Here is a 19,805-nt window from a genome sequence, read left to right on the forward strand (position 1 = left end):
CGCGCAAAACACTTGTCTTATTTATGAATCTCACAAACAAACCGCGAATATATCTTCGAGACGAGTGTACCAACATAAAAAAATATAATAATCGAAAGTCGAATGCACGTAGCCCGCGAAATTTGAAAATTCACCTAATTTTTTTAGCACACCTCGTATATATATATAATTGGTGCTTACACCCCTTTTGGTAGTTTGGCTCTCTCCTCCTTCTATTTTTGGTGTGCGTCTTAATGTTGTTCCAGAAATGGAGGGATCTACAGTTTTAAGCCGACTTCAAACAGCAGATATTTTTTATGAGGTGCTTTTTCATGGCTGAAATACACTCGGAGGTTTGCCATTGCCTGCCGAGGGGCGACCGCTATTGGAAAAACTTTTTTTTTCACTTTGGTGTTTCACGGGGTTTCGAACCTACTTACAACGAATTCTGAATAGTAGTCACGCACCAACTCATTCAAGTACAGCGGCCGTTGTTTCACCAATCAATTGTTGTCTGTAAACAAACTTCGCTTTTCTATTTACTATGGCTGTTTCTGTTTAGTAAAATTTCACAGCCTACATATCCTTCTTTTTCTTCCTTGGTTTTATCCCATTTCACTTGGAGCCAGTTCTCCTCGTTCGTAATCTCTAAATTCTTCGATCCTGGCTGGTCTCGCTGTTTAAGCTCGCATGTTTCATATCGCATCCTATTTGCTTCGTTCATGTATGTTGTGGTTGACCTGGCTTCCTTTGAAGTTAGTCACTATTTAACAGATTTTTTTCACATCTGATTCAGGCTTCCTCTGGACATGCCATGTATTTTTTGCTCAATCGGCGCGATTTTAAGAGTTCGTCGTATGAATCTATTAAACACTTTGGGCAGCATTGTTACCGAGGCTAACCATCTCAACATTTTTATTTCTGCTGTTTGAAGTTTTCTCTCGAGTAGCTTTTTTATAGGCCAGCATTTGGCTCCATATGACAAAATTGGGCGCACAGCGGTTTTATATATTTTGCGTTTTAGATGAAGCGGCATTCTTTTGTCAGATAACACCCCGGTTAGAGTTTTCCATTTGAACCATGCCGAGCTTACCCCATGTTGCACGTTTGCATTATCTTATTCAGCGTGTAACCTTTATATTTTTTCTGCTTATTTTTTTGCCCACGCGACTCGAGGTTGTTTTGCCACTGATTGGGTGTGGCTTGAATGTCATTTGCAGGTTGCTAGGTTCAACAGAAGAGAGCTCAATTCGGGACCTTAGTTTACCCTCACTTTTACGGCAAACTTGTCGCTTTCGCCAGCTATTACTCTATCTTTTGTGGTGACATAGTCATGCATGTCCTCTATTGCTCTGGCAAAGTATTCTGGTACTATCTGTGCTCTAAGAGCCTGCCATATAAGTTTGCGAGGTCCTCCATTGAAAGCCTTTTCCAGATCAGTAAAAATAAATATGTACTTTTCCATAAGTATTCTTTTTTTATTCCTTTAGTATTCCACTTGGGAACATAGGGCTTCAACAAAACATTTCAATCTTATTCTATTAACCCCTGTTCTCTTTACGATATCCCACGTTTGGCTAACTGCTTCTTATTCACTGTGGTTAGCCCGCCTCCAAGTATTTTGTGTGTCCTTGTGGATTTCATTCCTATGCTATTCTGCTTTTCCTGTCCTTTCTGAGAGTGTGCCCGATCCATCGCCATTTACGACCTCTTATCACCTTTTGGACTTGATCTTACTCGGTGATCTGCCACACGTCCGTATTTCTGATGGGGTTCTGTTAGTATTATTTTTGTGTGAACATCATCTGTTGTAGAATTGGCTTCCATGAAGCCACGCTGGTTCTTACTCGACTGTATCAACTCATGTAGCCTATTATCTATCACCCATTCCCACTTAATTGCTCTGAAGTTAGGGTTCTGAACAGTCTCCCACGCCGCTTTTGTTCTTATAGAATGGGACGGTGAGCTTTTGCGCCAGCTGTTTGAAATTTCCCGTATAGTATGCCATTAAATAAGGATTTTAGATAGCTGATGCTCGTTGATTCCAAACTTTTCCATACCTCGGATGGTATGTTATCTTACCCTGTTGGTTGTAAGCGCTCCTTCCATCTCTTTTGGTGTTATTTCCGCGATGAGGTATTCAATTTATGATAGTTTTAAGATTTGTTTACCTGGGTATTCTTCGTTGAGGAATTCATTGATATAGTGGTTCCATCTGTTGCTAATTTCAATGTCAGATGTTAACAGCTCACCTTTTTTTATTATAAATAAATTCAATCGTTTTTATGTCCACGATTCCTCTGTGCCTAAATTTTGCAACTCTAGAGATTTCTTTGTCAATCTTTGCGGCAGCAAGGTGCTCTTTCTTCGTCTCCTAAATACATTAACATATATTATATCTCTGCGTAAAAGTATATTTGAGTATGTGTATGCATGCATATAATCCTCTTAAGCTCTGACAAGCTTATATTCCCTAGCGCTGTATATCAATTATCTGTAACACCAGCTACTCTTACCCAACACTTGTTTACTCTACTTTGCAGGCCGTAAATCCGCTTAAATTCGACCGCAAATCAGTCACAAATTCTCCTTCTGCCTGCAGCACCTCACCCATACGTATGGAGTTGTGTCAAAAGTCTATAGGCAGCGCCAATAAGTCACTTTCGTCATTAATTTATCTGCTCACACTTATTTATTTATTTATTCTCAGTAAATTTAGATATATAAAATGTCTCACAGTCTAACACAAAAATATTTAACGATAGTAGTTCATATTTATCTAAATAATTCATTCAGTGACAATTTGAAAGTTTGCTTAAAAGATGAAAAGTCAAAAGCCAAAGAATTTGTAATTTTAATGAATTTTTTCAATGTTCTATGTATGGAGCATAAGAGGCATCAAATGTTCTAATTCGCTCCATAATACAAAAATTAATACGCTTTAAAGGCACTCTGGCACTAACCTCACGGCCGTGAAATTTCGCCAGCAACACTGATTGTCAATTCTGAAGAAACGTCAAATTTATGAGCACCTCCCCAAAAGCAATTAATACATTTTGGTAAAAAAAATGTTTTTAAACAAATTAGTACACAAATAAACTCAACCAAATATAAAGAAGGTTTACTTACACCCTTTGCAAAGATGGTACACTTAAAAATACCATATCCTCACAGGATTTGAACTCAGACACTTCACTCTTAAACGAACTGTCAGTTCGCGTGCATTTTAAATAGATGGGAAAAATTTGTTCAGAATCATGGCATGTTGCGTGGGGTTTTCACGGCATGAATGGAATGCTATTTACTTTGCCGGGCGATACATATGAACTTTCACGCATATTTCATGGCAATGCAATTTGAATGAATTTTGGCAGTCATTTCACGTGAAACACGAACCAAGTATTATGAAAAACGAACCTAGTCAATTAAACCACTGATGATATCAGCGATATAGCAGAGTGAAGGAATACTCCTTCTATGTTGTAAAGACCTTAAATTTATTATTGCAACATGCCACTATAGGTCAAATGATTACTTTTTCTGGGCAAAATTAATTACATTCAAACCAAAACTAGTCACTAGTAAGAATAAATCTTAAAAAAATGGAATTTAAACCAAATCGAAATTACTCCTTTTGCAACAATTAATGTAAACGTGACAATTCATTTATTTATTTTTTTTTTTTTTTATTATAGAAAACATTATTAATTACTTAAATGTAATTCATTTTGTAGATTTAATTTAAATATAAAATCTTCACTTTCATTAATTCCACCGTCTTGGTTGTTAAGATTAAATTCTTCGCAACATATGAGTTCAATTACTTCTGAAGGCAGTGTGGCAGGTTTGCGCTTCTGTAAGCTTCTATTTAAGAATAGTGTGGAAATTAATGGATTTGAAGTATCAACTACCTTATTAAATACGTCTAACAGACTCCGTGCCCTCTTCTTCCATTACTGCCTGAAAAACTTCTTTTTGCATCTCAACAATTCTTTCACCCGTATACTCTAAAATAGATTGCAACGAAACTTTTACAAGGGTATCATTTGCTTCTACACCCTGACGTCGGCATTTGAATTTAGCGGTTGTAATTTTTGAATAGTGTGGATAAATTTCGCAGTTTCTTAACTTATTTTCGTTACGTATTGCGTTGTACTGCTCTATTGAAAAATTATTTTCAAGAAGGAAAGCTAAAGCCTTATCTACAGAAAGTTGAATTGGCGATTTGGTAACTTGAATACACATTTTGGGGGGTCTTGTTGGCTTTTCCATACTTTCTTTCAGGATTGCAGCCAAATCGGTATTTCCTTGCTTACGAGCCGATGTTGCTGCTGCACGAACAAGAAGATTAGTATCAGCTTTCTCAGTTGAAAGGTCTGCGGCTTCTTTTCTTTTGCCAAATTCTGATTTTTGCTGAATGGTAGACGCGGACGACCAACAATGGTACTAGTTGCTTTTTTGGGAATGCTATTTACCACCAACTTTAACTCCAAATTTAGCCACACACGATTTTGATCCTTAAAGGCATTTATCTTTCTGTGGCATCTTTTCCACTTTTGCGTTAATTTTACAGTAAAAAATGTATTTTTTGCATTAAATCCTTATTCATTTCATCAGAAATATGGATGTTCTTAATTTTTCCAAGAACATGATTAAAAACGGCATCAATTTGTTTTTTTTTTTTTGGGAACGTTCTTTTCGCCATATTTCAAACATATCGTTTTTTTTATACCGAGGATGCCTAAAGAAAAATGGAATTACTCTTAGAACGCAAAAAATCGCAATTTGAAATAAATTGTCAATCACTTACTAAATAACATTTAATCTATTTTTTCTAATTTGAAAGAGGTCAAATGGGGTCAAAATTGTATAAGGCTTCCAGAAAGTCAATGTGGAAGATAACTTGTATCACTTCAAGGTCATAAGATATTTACAAATATAGCAACATAACTATAAAGCGTTTTAATTAAATACATATATATACTTACATGTCTCTTTATTTTCCATTTTACATTTATGAATTATTTTCAACACAATTCGAGAAACGCGTTCCCAATGTTCACCAAGCACTGCTGAACTCGCAAACAAATTTATACGAAAAATTTCGTCGATTGACTTTAACGCGTGGTTGTGTAACGTTGTTTTTTATTAAGTAAATAAAATCCACGCACCTTTGTTTTAAAGTATTTCTAATGAGAAAACAACAACAACAAAACTAAAACGGCACTTTCATTCTTATCACTTAAGCACAGCAAAAACGGTCATTTGACCTAATGTGCATGCGAAGGAATTGGATGATGGCATAGATGAAGTGGGCAACATATTTCAACTTAGAGCGTGCAAGCGGGGCAAAAACAAGGAGGCGCATAATTAATCACCCAGATTTATAATTTGCGAAAATTTACTTTACGACTTTAGTGAATTTGATTAGACAGCTGCGGACAAGCAATAGAGGGCAGAAAGGTCAAAATAAAAATTTCCATCATTCGAATTTTTTTTTTTTTATTTAGTAAAAAAGTTATTCAAAAACAAAATTGAATGATTAATTTTGCACCACTCTCTATTTTACCAAAATTGAGTGGGCCACAAACCTGCATATTTCGAATTTTCCGAAAGTTCTAACTAAAGAATATGACATTTTTTTGAAAATCTTTTATTTATTTTAAATTTGATACAAACTTTGAAACTCTGAGTTGCATGGTCTTTTTGTTACAATATGAACTAAATTTTTATAAAAAAAAAATTTAAATACCAAATACTCGTAAGTAAATAGACAAAACTTTGCAATATGTCGCGCTGCTATTATTGTGAACACAAGTGTACGCATGCACATAATTACTAGTACTTCAATACTTTTTATGCTGCCTACTGAGTGCGTATGAACTTTTCCAATAAACTCTCATCACAACACATTCTTCCCATACATCTTCTTAGAAAAGCTGAGTCTGCCAAATTTTTTGTTGGTTCGGCCAAATTTTATTATCTTCAGCAAACTTTTCCGCTCAATTGATTGTTTGATTGATTGATTGATTGGTAGCTTTGTTGGTTGGTTGGATGGTTGGTTGGTTGATTGGTGTATTTGTATGCCCTCACCAACTGCTTGATGTGTCTACTCTGCTTTGCAATACTCGTCCGAGCCTGCACCTGTTGGCAACACTCCTCCACATATGGGCAGACTTATAACTACGTAAGAATGCGTGTGAATGTGTGTGTTTATGTGGTTTAATGTATTTTTTTAGTGCTGACGAGTATATTTTAGCATTCAATTCACATCTCCTTCTTCCAACGAGATGGTATATTTTTCTCTCAACCGCACAGTAACGCTCGCGTGAAGAAAAACAAGAATGTCCCAGAAGTGAACTACAATAGATTTGGCGTTATTTTAAAGGAAATTTAACGAACAGTCATTGTAAGTAGCTCCTCATGAATGTTTCACAAGTTTAAAGTACAATATTTGCTTGCATAATTCGTAAGTGGCCAGCGAAAAAAAAGAAACAAAAATACATTTGTTGGCTTTTTGAAACATTTAAAGCAAAAGTTTCTAAAAAAATATTTGACCTCTTTTCTTAAGGTGCAACATCAGCAGGCACATCACGCATTCACGGTAGAGCATCGGAGGCACTCAACAAAGGATATGAGTATATGCTTGAATTATACCCACATTTATACATATTTATTCACATTAATAAATATAAGTATTTACATACTTACAAGCATCATCAGATTTCGAAGGCTGTCCTATTTTCGTGCATAATTTCGATGAAGTAAGTGCACTGTGCGGTTTTTTTATAATTTCTTCGAATTCCCTTGCGTCTTTTGCAAACGACTGAAATTCGTTTTTATCGCAGTTCTAATGAGGCGTAACATGACAGCAAATCATTTCGGAGCTATAATTTAATACGCTTCTTACTTTTTTTTTTTGAATAAGCTCCAAGATTTTGTATGTGCATGGCTTAGATAGTAACAAAGTTTAGCGGATGTTTCCATGGAGTTGGAAAGAAGGCAATCAGCGAAGAAAATCGCTTTATGTTATTCCTTCATAAATAAAATATTTGGGAGTAGGACTAAGTTAAATAACAATAAATTAAAGCCAAGGAAAACATATGTATGTATACGCAAATATATATGTGGGTCAGCTCAAAGTTAAAGTTACAATATTTTGCTTTTGAAATTAAAATACTAATTAATGATGTCGATGATTAATTTCTATCGTACCATCACTAAACGCATAGTACACACCATAAATACTGCGATGGACCTGCATGGCTATAATCAGTCCTTAGATTTTCTACTGGGCAGTAGTCTGGAAGATTTCCCCGTTAAAGTAAAGATTCAAAACTCGCTCTCTTTCCTCTTCTTCATTGACGCGACGCGATTTTGGCCGAGTCTAACAAAGCGCGCCAGTCGTTTCTTTCTTGTGCTAACAGGCGTCAGTTGAAAACACCAAGTGAAACTAAGTCCTTCCTTTTCTTCTGCTACCACGAGCAGGTACCGCATAAAATACTTTCAGACCCGGAGCGTTTGTATCCATTCGGACGACATGACTCAGCCAACATAGCTGCTGGATCTTTATTCGCTGCCAAATGTTAATGTCATCGTAAAGCTCATACAGATCACTGTTCCATTGCCTGTGATCTCGCCGTCACCAATGTGCAAAGGTCCAAAAATCTTCTGCAGAATCTTTCTCTCAAACACTCCAAGTAGACGTCTCATCGGATATTGTTACCTTTCCCAATTCTGATGTCACTGCTGGTATCGAGCAACGACATCTTGCATAGCCGTATTAGTTTTCCGGGGATACCAAATTCAGTCATCGCGGCATACAGGTAACTCCTTTTTGTACTGCCGAATGCAACTTTAAAGTCAACGAAAAGATGGTGTGAGTCGGTTCTTCTTTCATGCGTCTTTTCTAAGAATTCGCGTATTGGGAATATCTGGACGAAGGTGGACTTCCCAGGCGATATTTAGAAAACTAATCCCGCGATAATTGTCACAGATTGCAGGATCGCCCCTCTTATGGATTAGGCAGAGCACACTTAAATTCCAATCGGTAGGCATGCTTTCATCCGACCATATTTTATATAGAAGCTGATGCATGCACCTTACCAGCTCCTCGCCGCCATGTTTGAAATGTTTTTGTTCTTCAGCCGCATTATCACTATTGTCACCTCGGGTAGCGGAACTACAGTTCCGTCGTCAACGATTTGGGGTATAGGGATCTTCACATTCACTATTTGACAGGTTCGAGAAGTGTTCCCTCCATAATTTAAGTATGCTCTGGATGTCAGTCACCAGATCGCTGTCTTTGTCCTCACAGGAAATCGCCCTGCTCTTAAAACCTTCCGTAAGCAGTCGAACTTTCTGGTAGAACTTTCGGGCGTAGGTACCTATTGGCCAGCATCTCAAGCCTCGCACTCACGTATTTTTTCATCTCATTTTTTCTGTCTGATAATACGTATGTCTTCCTTTTTTAGCTCTCTGTAGCGATCCCACATGGCTCGCGTGGCGCCCGATCGCAGCGTGGCTCTATTGGCAGCATTCTTCCTTTCTGTGGCAGCATGACATTCCTCGTCGTACCAACTGTCGGGCTCCTCCGAGCGAGAAATGTTGATCCATTAGTCGTTTATGCCGGATTCCTGGGCAGTACTCTCTGAGAGCAGGAGTGCGAGTCGAGTGGCAAATCTTCTGGTTGCCTGTTGCAATTGCAGCTTTTCGATGCCGAACATTCTTTGCATAGGTAGATGTACGTTTTTTGCAGCACAGAGGTGTGTGCCTAGTTTGGCTCGGATCGTACGTCCATCTAAAACACTAGAAGCGTGTCTTCCATCTATCACAACAAAATCAATTTGGTTTGACGTTTTTCGATCAGAAGACAGGAGTCTTCACTTGACGTTATGGTTTAATTGATATATTTAAGTTCAAACCCGCCTACTCTGCTTAATATGGGCCAGTTCGTTCTTTTTGGGTTTCTATAGGCTGTCGGTTTCTCACACTTGATATTGAGATCCAAGAGAATCCAACTATGGTCCAAGAGGGATTTCTTGTCGGACGCCCTCGAGTTGTTGACTATTGGCGAATTGTTGTTTGCGCATAAAGTAACATTTAAGATATCTTTCTAGCTTAAGTAGTTTTTCCGAGCTCGAAAAAGAGTACATTGAAATGTTACATATGTCAAGATTGGTGTTTAATATGAACGAAAGTTAGAAAGCCTTGGGGACTCGACGCCTTTCAAATTTCAAACTCGTAGCTGTGTTTGCCGCTCATTGTTCGATCGGCACACATGCAGGAAAGCGCGGTTTACCATTTAACCCCCATAGCAGAAGCTGTGGGGACCTTTCAGAGAAGAAGACTATTGAGCACTTTCTCTGTAAATGTCCGGGTTAGGCAGCTAAACGATTGAGGTCACTGGGTGCTCCTTTCCTCGACAGTCTTGGGCAGTGCGCCAACCTATCAATCTATTCAAATCTCCTTTACATCAATAGATCTGGCTGGCTATAGATATCTTCCTGTTAGAGGTCACATAGTGGTATCCAAACGGCGCTTTAGTGCTACTTGGGAGTGCCAAATCGGCACTTAAACCATTTCACCTACCTACCATGAAATCGGCTCGCCTCTATCATTTGTATCCGAACTGCCTCAAAGCTCGTGTCTGTCGTTTTTATTGCGCCCATCCCTAATACTTGCACATGATCAACTTCAATATCCACCACTCCTCTATACCTCTAACGCGGCGTTGAAATTGCTATTGATCGAAATTGAATGGGAAGTCTTCTTCTATTAAATCTATAAAAATGTGGACCGCTTTCATGTTCACAGCTTCAATGAATAGAAGTATTTTTTTCTCTTCAAGGCAGATTTGCCCAAGCGAATAGTTTAACACTGGAATGCTGCACTCGGCAAGAAGCCACTACATAGAAAATCCAAAATGAGTCTGCACTTGATCTTGCCTTACTAAATATTATGCACACTTAATATTATTTCCTGAAACAAGATAACCCACACGCACAAGAAGGCTATCGCTAAACTCATTTACATATATGTATACAGAAGCGAGAGGCAGTGCATTCGAAAGAGAAGGATTCGCGCTGAACACCTAGTAATCGCTGGCATTTGGCGTATGCCTCAGTATCGTATAACCGCGTCAGCCTCGTTATTTCCCTGACACACTTCGTACATTAACTAAAATCTAAAAATAGAAAGCATTTCTCCAAACAACTGTCAAATTTTGAGAAAGTGAAACTAAATATTAAAATTTGCAATCATAGCTCAATAACTAGTCTGAATGCGTCTAACTAGGAATGTATGTATGTATTTATAATTTGTGAATTTGTGTGTCTACATACATACATATACACGAGTACATACATACCAAACATACCAAAATCAACGCCTACAATAGTTATTCCTGTTTTGTCAATTAGTATTGATTACTTTGTAAGTCGCTTGTGGTTATTAGAAACTCAACATTTGCTAATAACCGTAAAGCTTCTTACTGCTGCTGCTCTCAGCTGCTAATTGCATTTTGGTATTTTACATTGAAGACGTCCGGGAATTAATCTGAAATATATTCAATATGAATTGTTTACAATAAATGGAATTGCAATTAAGGAATATATAATAATAGTTTTATGTTTCTATGTCATTTAGATTTAGATTTATTGGAGATTTGCAATTCCAATTTATTTAAAAATAAACATGAGATGTGGCTAAGAGGAATTTATTTCAGTTAGATAGAAAAAATATTCCGTAAAGGATTTAAAATTAAATATTCCATAAAGTATTTTATTTACATATGAATAATATTACATAGTATCCTAAAATTATAATTAATAAGAAGAAGTAGTGTAGCGTATTAAATTCCAACGTAAATGGCAATGAAGGCAGCATAAATAATTGCTGGATATTTTTAGGAAAACTATTTGTTATAGTATTTTCTACACACTTTTACGTTATTTCTACGGTAAGTCGGTACGGGAAAGTCGCACTAGGCTAGGTTAGGTGGGTCTGGTTGACTTGCAGTCACGCATAGACCCGCTCCAAATGGAGTTCTTTGGTTATGTGTTTTGAAATAGTCCACCCGCAAGGTGCCTGTTTCTCTTACGCATTTAAGGAGACATTTCCAACCCACTGCTGAGATGTCTTCCAATCCATCAAACTGTGGTACCACGAAATATTTTAAGTTGGCTTTGAATAACGCAGTGTATCCGTAAAGGTGTGCTTGACAGTTTCACTTGAGCCCTGCTCCCTACATTTCCTGCCTTCTTCGCTGACCGAGATTCCTATTTTATAAACATACGCCGCTACTAAGCTATGGCCCGTCATCACGCCTATCATAGTCCTACAATCTCTGCGTGTTATATGTATACATATTAGGGCGGGTTGATTTAAAAATCGCTCATTTCTCTGTGAAAATCGTATTCTAGGGATCAAAATAAGAATCTTTGCCGAAGGAAACATACCTCTAAAACGAATTCTGATGTCCCCCAATTTGGGGCGAACGAAAAATCCCACTTTGACCCATTTAGAGTGCTCCAATCGAGTTCAAATGTATGACCGACCCCCACTTACTTTGGACGGCCGATCCACCCATGCCAGTGGCAAGCCCCCTGGACCTCCCCTGGGGGGTTCCCCATACAATCATTTCAAAATATCACCATTTTTGGCCTTTACATGAGAAAAGAAACTAAAAAGTTCGACCCAAATTGGGGGGCATCAGAATTCGGTTTAGAGGTATGGTTCCTTCGGCAAAGTTTCTTACTTTGATCCCTAGAATATGATTTTCACAGAGCAATGGGCGATTTTTTTGCCTCCCCACAAATCGACCCGGCCTAATACATATATATACATATACAATATATATATATATATATATATACCCTCTTTGGGTATTTGGCCGAGCTCACCCTCCAATTTATGGTGTGCGTCTTAACAGTATTATATATTTTTCCATAAATGAATGAACCTACAGTTTTAAGCCGACTCCGAACGGCAGATATTTTTTATGAGAAGATTATTTATGGTAGAAATACACTCGGAGGTTTGACATTGCCTGCCGAGGGCCGACCGTTACTAGAAAAAACTTTTTCTACATTTTGTCGTTTCACGGAGATTCGATCCTATGAACCTACAAACTCCGAATGGTAATAACGCACCCATCCATTCGATTCGGGGGTAGCCGTGTCAGTGATGGTATAAATGGAGTACGACTGTGATGGTATTGTTTACACATAATCATTAGATTCCTGCAACTGAACAGACTTTCCCATCTTGTCCTGTATTTTTTCTTTCACATATATTAGTTCCTTGTATAATGTTCGTATTTATTTTGGTATTTCCTTAACAAAATCCGATGATAGAGAGACCCCGTTTTTCTCTACATCGTACGCTATCTCGTACCCTCCAGTGCTCTATACCTATGCTCAATGCCTCATACCAATGCCCTATAAACCCAATGGAAGTGTGGCAATTTGCTGTCAAGCTTTCTACTGCCTCATTGCTCTGAAGAACAATCTTGCACGTTACACAGGGTACGCCATCTTTTATGTCGCCGATTGACTTCAACATACATGTTTTCGATACGTCAATTCAGTACAATTTCAACAATGGATCGCTTTACACCGAAGCAACCGAAATCGACGCTATAAAACAAACGCAGTAAAAAGACAGCAGCTTGTCATTGCTAATAAAGGTGGCCACTTTATTGATATTGTATTCAAAAAATAGTTTTAATAAATAAATAAATAAATAAAATACAAATAATTTTTTTTTTTCAAAGTTATTCAATGTTTTCATAGCGACATGAAAGATGGCACACCCTTACTAAACGTTGTAATCGCTTTAAGGCTGCCTGACTATCTATGTAAAAGTTAACCTTGGAGTCTGTCCCAGTAGTAACTAAGGATAGGTCTGCTGCCTTTCAATCTACGAAAACTTCAAACTGGAATACCCTGCGGTAGTCTGGGTTAGATGCGAAAGGATGTTATTTTGTAGGTCATGTGGCATGATGAGCAGAACTTACCCGTTTTAGCGATGATCGATTTTAAAGATTATTTATAAAATATATATTATTTGTTTATCATTAAAAAACCATATATATATGTAAGCTTTGCGTACTGTTGTGAGTGCTGCCGCTCACTTGTATACACTAATATAAGCTTAGTATACTACACAGAGAAGAGAACGATAATTTAGGAGATTGCACTTGTTTGGCGGCCGCCGTAGCCGAATGGGTTGGTGCGTGATTACCATTCGGAATTCACCGAGAGGTCGTTGGTTCGAATCTCGGTGAAAGCAAAATTAATAAAAACATTTTTCTAATAGCGGTCGCCCCTCGGCAGGCAATGGCAAACCTCCGAGTGTATTTCTGCCATGAAAAAGCTCCTCATAAAAATATCTGCCGTTCGGAGTCGGCTTGAAACTGTAGGTCCCTCCATTTGTGGAACAACATCAAGACGCACACCACAAATAGGAGGAGGAGCTCGGCCAAACACCTAACAGAAGTGTACACGCCAATTATTTATTTTTTTTTTTTTTAAATGACCTCCATGCTCATTCACGCATATGCGACACCTGATGAGAAAATTGTTCATTGCGCACTGAAGGGTTGAAGTCGGGATGGCCTCAATTATTGTTGTGATGGAGTGCTTCAATTCAGTCAAATTACTTGGTTTTGTTTTATACACCTCTTGCTTGAGATAACCCCATAAAAAAGAATCTGGTGCAGTGAGGTCAGGTGACCTTGGGGGCCAGCGGAAAGTGGAATTTCTGGATATCAATTTATTTCTAAATTTTCGTTGGAGCTCCTCCATAACCGGTCTGGCTATATGTGCTGGAACCAAATGCTGTTAAAAGGAATACGTCTTCGCCGCAGTTCTGGATAAAAAAACTCCTTCAACATGTTTAAATAACGATCCCCATTTACAGTCGCTGTTACACCGTTTTCTTCGAAGAAGTATGGCCCGACAATGCACCTTGATGAAACTGCGCACCACACTGTGACTCGTTCTGGGTGCAGTTCCATCTCATGGAGTATTTGCGGATTTGATTGACTCCATATACGGCAATTTTGCTTGTTTACATTGCCGTTTAGATCAAAATGGGCCTCATCAGACATAAACAAGCAATTTATGAAGTTGTTGCCTTCTTCGGCCATTTCAATAATTTTTTGGCAAAATTCCAGGCGAATAGGCAAATCCAGAGGGTTTAATTTGCTTGTGATTTGAACTTTTGTACGGAAACAAGTTTAAGTCATCATGAACTATCCGCTGCAATGACCGTCTGTTAACTCCAATTTGCGCCGACAAGTTACGAGTCGAAACTCTTGGATTTGCCTGAATTGACGATGCTACAGCCGCGGTTGTGGCTTCGACCCGAACATGGGGATCTCGATGGTACGGTCTGCGTGCGATGCTTCCAGATTCAGCGAACATGTTCACCAGCCTCATAATGGTCCATCTGCTCGGGGGAGTGCCGCCAAACTCCCGCCTAAATTCCCTTTGGACGGAAATGATGGACTGCAAAGCATGGTACCGCTGCACTATCCAAATCCTCTTTTCGGTATCCCAAGCCTCCATTTTTTGTAAATCTAAATACTAATCTGCAAAATAAAAAAAAAAAGCCGATTACTCACACAGAAAAAAGTTATTACGTTTTGTTTTTGTAGCACGATTCGTGCGCCACCCTGTATATATGTTGAGAATTCCATGATTACGTTTTATGGGCGTACGTTTCAATTTTAGGTGGGCGTCAACGAGCGCTAGAATTATTTGATGGCAATGCTAAGGTTAAGTTGTTAAGTGGTGAAGTATAATTTTTCACAAATTTTTTTTACTGACTTAAGTGAAACCTAGGCTTTCAAGGCAATTAAAACAGAAAAAAAGTTTTGTTGAAATTAATTATAATAATTTGTAAGAAATTTGAAATTTTTTTTTAACTTAATTTAAAAAAAAATTAAAATAAGTTGTTTGTTTTTAATTTTAATTGAAAGAACATTTAAGAAATAAAGATGAGAAAAAACAATAAAATGAAAATAGGAATAAAAAATAAGAGAAAAAAAAATGGTTACTTAAAGCTTTTTTTTATTTTGTAATTTAATTTCAATTAAAAAATAATAATAATTATAAGTAAAAATCTTTTGTATTTAACTTTACAAGACAACGTTCAACTGCCATCGAACGATGGTTTTGGGTGAATGGGTGTGAGTTATAGGGGAAGATGAGTTTCGTTTGGAGATTCAATGACCACCACCTTTATTAGCTTGTTGTTGTAATGCTATGATATTTGCAGGTATTAGCCTTGCCCACACTGTGATTCAGTGCGTTTGCCGATGTTAGCTTTGATTCGGTTTAGCAGACGATCAACATTCACTCTACAGTAAATGTTAACAGCAGTAGATAGGCACTGCCTCTCTTTTAAATCATTAACGGCTGGCCTCAAAATATTTTGATTGCCTTGCGAGTACAGAGCGAGATAACAGTTGCGGCACGAGGAAATGCCATAGGAAACGTCATTCATGCGATTGAGTTTTTGCTTGTGTTCTGCCTTTTGTTTTTGTTTTTTCTTTTCAAATAAAAGAAAATATGTAGAACGGCGCTACTATGGAATAAGATTATTTGGTTTATTGATAAAAATAATTCCTTTAGTTGAATGTGTGCATACAAATGTATTAAATATATGAAATTATTATTGTTATCTTCGCATTGCTTAGTACGACTGAACTATGGTAAAAATATTGAGGAAATAAATTCTTCGGAAATAAAGTCGAAAATTTTAGCTAAATAATGGCAACAATGCAATAAAAAACGACTGCACTGTTTGAAGTGTTTTCAGTAAAGTAAAAAAGCGATCGATTTTACCTGTAGCTCATTTGAAAGGGTTTTGCGCTTAATTAATTTGTGATAATACTTTCCCCATATATGTAGATACTTAGGTTAGGTTATGGTAGTAGTCGGTCCTTATGACCAACTCACTTAGGCACCACAGGTCCGTTGTGATACCACTGTGCGACACGGGAACCTTGTTTATTTACTTTCATGAAACAATTTTGAGGCTCTTATGAAGCGCAGGTTTGGTCTAATCCCCGCGCCAGATAGTTCTGTAAGAGAATTGAAAAAGTTTTTACCTAGACAATCTGCTCTGATTTTAGCTAAGGCTGGACAATTGCAAAGGAAGTGCTCTACTGTTTCTTCCTCCTCCTCATCGCCACAGTTTCTACAATATTCATGGGAGAATACTATTAGTCTCAAGGAACGCCTTCCAGATAACCAGTGGCCGGTGACACAAGCCACGACCTTTGAGATATCTTCTCTTGAGAGGCTAAGCAATTCCTTTGTCCTTTTCTTGCTTATTTGCGGTCATAGTAGCCTGGCTGTTACGCATGTATCTTCATCTTCCTATGACCTATTGACCTTTTGGATAATATTGTTACCAATGGTACTTTTATCACTGAGCAGTTGAAGAGCAGTACCTTTTGTGGCTAGCTCATCAGCTTTACAGTTTCCCTCAATATTTCTGTGCCCCAGAACCCTAATAAGGCTGACCTTGCATTCAACATGAATATCATTTTAGGCTGACGGGCATTCCTGTGCAACCTCCGATCTTTCATTGATTTAATGGCCGCCTTGCTACCCGAGAGTATAATTATAGTCGTTTTTGTTACAGCATGCGTATTTACTTTTATTGCTAGAACCTCTGCCTGATAGACGCTGCAGAAGTCTGGTAGTCGAACAGATAGTTTCAGTCCTAATTCCTTCGAGAAAACTCCATAGCCAACTTTATCGTCTAGCTTGGAACCATCAGTATAAAAATTTAGTTCCCCCCTTCTCCATGGCCTTAGTGTCTGCCACTACCTCCTTGACGGTATACATAGCTTGAAGAGCCTTTCGAAGGTGAGTCTAGCAATAGAGTAGTTTATTTCTTGTTTGCGACTATTCAGAGAGTGCAAATTAGAATCGTGGCCAGACCACCGGTCTTCCCATAGCGCCAGTCTGAGCGCCGAGGCGGCGGCCGTTTTTCCCTACGAGATTTATTTCAGGCAAATTGATTAGCACTTCCACCGCTTTGTTTGGGGTAGTCCTTAAAGCGCCAGAGATGCATAAAAAAGCTGTTCTTTGGACCTTATTCACGATTTTAGCGTAACTAGCCTTTTGAGCAAATGGCCACCATACAAGTATTCCATATATTAAGATTGGTCTAACTACAGAAGTATAGAGCCAATGTGTAACACGAGGTGTTAGTCCCCATTTAATACCGACCGCTTTTTTGCAAGTATATAATGCGACGTTGGCCTTCTTTGGTGGTTGGTTGGTTTAAGGGTGACCCCGCATCGGAGTGCCACAAAGACCGTAAGTTGGGTCCGTTGTGTTGCCCTAGAGCTCATTATATAATATTACACGATTTCCCCACCTAACCGAGATTTTTGTTATAGATTTTGGTCCAAAATATTAATTCGTTTCGAGAATTTAATGAGAGATTCGATTTTCAGGTCCGAGAGTACTGAAAGATTGTCAATTGTTGGAGAGCCTAGAAGAGCGAGTCGACTTCTGGCTAGACCGGGACAACTTCACAGCAAATGCCTGCTCGATACTTCCTCATCTTCGTCCTCGCAGTATCTGCACAGGTCGTTTTGAGGAACCCCGAGCCGACGTGCGTGAGTGCCCAAAAGGCAGTGGCCGGTGATAAGAGATATTAAATGCCTTAGTTCGTGTTTCGATAGACTTATAAGGGTTTTTGTCTGTTTCAGATTGTAGGATAGCCAGATTTGTCTGGTCGTAACGCAAGTAGTTTCCACTCGCCACCTCCGATCAGCAATTCTTCTTCCTTCTTTACTTTCCTCAATATTAGGTTTCCACGCGAGTTTCCTGTCTAATATGTGTCCCAGATACTTCACATCCTCTTTCAAAGGAATCTCCACACCCTTAGAAATTAGCGGTTAGACTATAGAGAGTCTACGTTTCTATGTAAACAAAATTATTTCAGTTTTTGCGGGGTTTATACCGAATGCCTTGCTTTCAGTTCAGTTTCTAAGTGTGGCCATGTTAGAGTGCAGAATATCCATCAGGGTGTTAGGGTATTTGTCTCTAACGGCAATTGCTAAGGCATCTGCTTAAGCAGTGACGTGACAACCCCCTCTTTCAAGGGTCAGCAAAATCCAAAGACAGCCAAAATCCAAGAAGAGGCGGGAGGACACCGCCTCGCGTGGTGCCTCTTCAGACCTGTCTGCTTAGAGTAGTAGCCGTTACTTTTCTTTTAACGATAGCAGGGCAACAACGAGTGATTCAACTCCAAAATCTTCTACTGAATCTACTATAGCGTTTGTATTTCTATTGTTGAAGGCACCTTCTATATCTACGAAAGCAACCAATGCAAACTCTTTGTTATTGAGAAAAATTTTTAAATGTGCTATTTTTGTTTTTGAACAGAAAATGTAATAAAAAATGCTGGTTTTAATTCTAATGAAAATTCCCAAAAAATTTAAGTAAACTTAAATTGTCTTTAAACTTAACCTAAGTAATCATCGTTTAACATAAATATGTTTTGTGAATTGATAATAAAAAAAAAACAATTTTTTTCCCAAAAATTTTGAACAAAAAATGTTATTTAAAAAATTAAAAAAAAACTAAAGAGTATATTTTATCATAAAAAAAAGTCGTTTAACATAAACATGTTTTGGGAATTGGAACTTGAAAGTAACAGAACATTTAATGAATAAAAAATTAAAATTTTAATATTAAAATTTGATTTTTTGTTTTTGATTAAATACTTTTATTTTGAATAAAAAACAATTAAAAGTTTTAAGACTTCGAAAACTTGTATTTTAATAAAACAACAATTGAAACGGTTATGAATTGAAAATTGGATATGAACAACCCCAGTTTTCCCAAAAATGTTTCACAAGTAAACAAAAATTATGTAAGAAAAAGAAACCGTAGTTTCCGAGTTTCTTGAGGAAACTCTATATTGAAATTCGTAAAGATTTAAAAAAGAATAAACAAGATAAATAAATTAAATTATTAATATAAATTATTAAATTTTTTTTCTATTTTCATTTTATTTTTTCAATTCACTTCTTAACCCTCAAACCAACAAATAAAACAATTTTCAGAAAATTTTACAACAATATCCATCTTACTAGGGTCACTTAACATGGAATTGTTTGGATATGCTTTCAATAGAATTTACATACATATATTCTTCTTCGTAATTGGCGCGATAACCGCTTACGCGATTTCGGCCGAGTTTAACAAAGCGCGACAGTCGTTTCTTTCTCGTGCTAACCGGGGCCAATTGGACACACAAAGTGAAGACAAGACCTTCTCCACCTGATCTTTTCAACGCCTTCCTCTTGCTCTGCTACCACCAGCTGGTACCGCATCGAATACTTTCAGAGCCGGAGCGTTTGTATCCATTTGGACGACATGACCCAGCCAACGTAGCCGCTGGATCTTTATTCTCTGCGCTATGTCTATGTCGTCGTAAAGCTCATACAGCTCATCGTTCCATCGTCTGCGATATTCGCCGTTGCCAACGTGCAAAGGTCCAAAAATCTTACGCAGAATCTTTCTCTCGAATACTCCAAGTGACGCCTCATCGTATATTGTCATCATCAAAGCTTCTGCACCATACATTAGGACGGGCATGATGAGAGTCTTGTAGAGTGTTAGTTTTGTTCGTCGAGAGAGGACTTTACTACTCAATTGCCTACTTACTCCAAAGTAGCACTTGTTGGCAAGAGAGATTCTACGTTGGATTTCCAGGCTGACATTGTTATCGGTGATAATGCTGGTTCCTAAATATACGAAGTCTTTTATAACCTCAAAATTATAACT

At 37.9% G+C, this 19,805-nt stretch overlaps 1 protein-coding gene across 1 annotated transcript in view; it reads left to right on the forward strand.

Moving 5' to 3' along the window:
* Positions 1-19,805, forward strand: part of LOC128860193 (regulating synaptic membrane exocytosis protein 1) — a 265,936-nt gene that overhangs the window by 230,911 nt on the left and 15,220 nt on the right. The gene's annotated exons all lie outside the window — the stretch shown is intronic.

The sequence above is a fragment of the Anastrepha ludens genome, chromosome 4 (genome assembly GCF_028408465.1).
Source record: "Anastrepha ludens isolate Willacy chromosome 4, idAnaLude1.1, whole genome shotgun sequence".
Classification (NCBI taxonomy): Eukaryota; Metazoa; Arthropoda; class Insecta; order Diptera; family Tephritidae; genus Anastrepha; species Anastrepha ludens.